Genomic DNA, 1,916 nt, shown 5'->3' with positions numbered 1-1,916 from the left:
GACAAGAGATGGTTTGTTTTAATCTAAAGCTACAGAGAGATCCCATCAGGAAGGGTCAGGCATAGGATCAGGGCTATTAGGCAAGTCTGGAAGTCAGGAAGCAGATACATCACATTTGATATGCACAGAGGAAGCAGAAAGGACAAGAACTGGGGCCACACCATAAAACTTCAAAACCATCTTCCAGTGATGGACTTCCTCCAGCTAGGCTGAATCCCCGAAAGGTTCTGTATTCTCTCCCAAACACCGCCACCAACTAGAGACCAAGTGTTCACACATGGGAGCCCGTGGGGACAATTTTTATTCAAACATTGATGGATTATTTGTCATGAAATTAATCTGTAATTTTGAAAACGGACTTCCAGGTTAAAACACATCAAGAATAGAGACACTGAGCAGTTAGGGTTTTATACAGACACTACACGTGCTTTTGCCTCTAGAAAGCTTTGCAGCCCAACTGGTCAAGCTGCTGTCTTCGCCTCAGTTTCTCAGTGTTTATCCCTTAGTTGAACCTACAAAGCAAAAACTGAAGGGAGTTGTGATGAGCTGAGGCCATGGTGATAATGACCTGAATATTCAAGACTGAAACAATTGATAGCTGTAGCACAAGTGGTCTATGTCTTTGCAATGCTAGATGTAGGGTGATAGATAAATTAACGTTACAGGGTCATGTAGCTGTGCCTGGCCATTTACCTGGATGTCAGGGCTTTGAACTCAGATTCTTATGCTTGCACAGCATGTATTCTGACCTGGTGCTTCACCTCTCCAGTTCCAAAGCTTTTATTTTAAAGTAGAATCATACAATAAAATAATATATAAAGAATAAGAAAAAAATGTAATTTACGTTGTCAGTGGGTTTGTCAATGGAAAATCATCTGAAGTTTCTGACACCATCTTTTATAGTTAAATAGGCTTTAGCTAATGACCCAGAAACCTATTCTTACATGTACACTCAATTAAAAAAATAGATGCATTTCATCACCAAAATGTAAAGAGCATAATGATTATAGAAAGCCTTTGAAGTTTGTATTAAGAGCTGAAAGCATTCCTAATGTCCTTCAGCAACAGTGCAATTGTGTTCTGTGCACAACAAGAAAAGTATTCAGCTAATTTTTAGTACAATACTAATACTCATTAATAGAAATATCAGACTCAAAAGAATGATGAATGCCAAGTCTATAAAAGTCATAAGTATTTTTTTTTTTCAGGAATGGAGATTCTGAGTCATGTGTGATGTTCTCCTTTTTAACTTAGTTGGTGGTGGTATTACAAATGGCCTGGAGTTTCTTTATTTCCATGAATAGGGAAGCAGCATTTTCTTTACTGTTGGCAATACTAAAAGGAAAGACTTAGGAGGTTTGCTTGAACCCAGATATTTATAGCTTGAAGATTTGAGAAGGGAAGACTTCATCCTCCAAATCTCAAAGTCAGATTCTTATTGTTCTGAGCTTTTAAATCCAGGTCCTTGATAACTGTGGGCTGATGTCTGTAGGCTTTCAAATTGAGAATTTGTGGCTTTATGTCTTGCTAAGTAATGGCTTATAGCTCTAGGCTTGCATAGGTGTAGATTTACAAACCTAGGTACTTAAACAAGATCCTTATCGCTCTAGGCTTTGAAAGTCAGTGACATAGTACTGTCATAACCTTCAGGTTTCACAGCCCTCAGCATTTAACCCTTGGTGACAAACTCCTCCAGTAACCCAGTGTGTAGTTGCTATACTTCAGTCTTGCCTTCTTCAGCCTCAGATTTTTGTGACTTTCTGATTTCTGTACTTAACTCTCACTATCTCTGTCTCTCAGCATGCCTCTGTCCTTTGTTGACTCCACAGTCTATACTCCTAGTTACCCTTGGAGGCTGTAGAGATATCTCCTACATGCTCAGTGAGTTGAAAGCCTACAGACTTTAGAATTTTGTG

This window comes from Psammomys obesus, unplaced genomic scaffold (genome assembly GCF_907164565.1).
Source record: "Psammomys obesus unplaced genomic scaffold, mPsaObe1.curated_primary_1811, whole genome shotgun sequence".
Lineage (NCBI taxonomy): Eukaryota > Metazoa > Chordata > Mammalia > Rodentia > Muridae > Psammomys > Psammomys obesus.
This window is presented reverse-complemented; position numbering follows the sequence as displayed.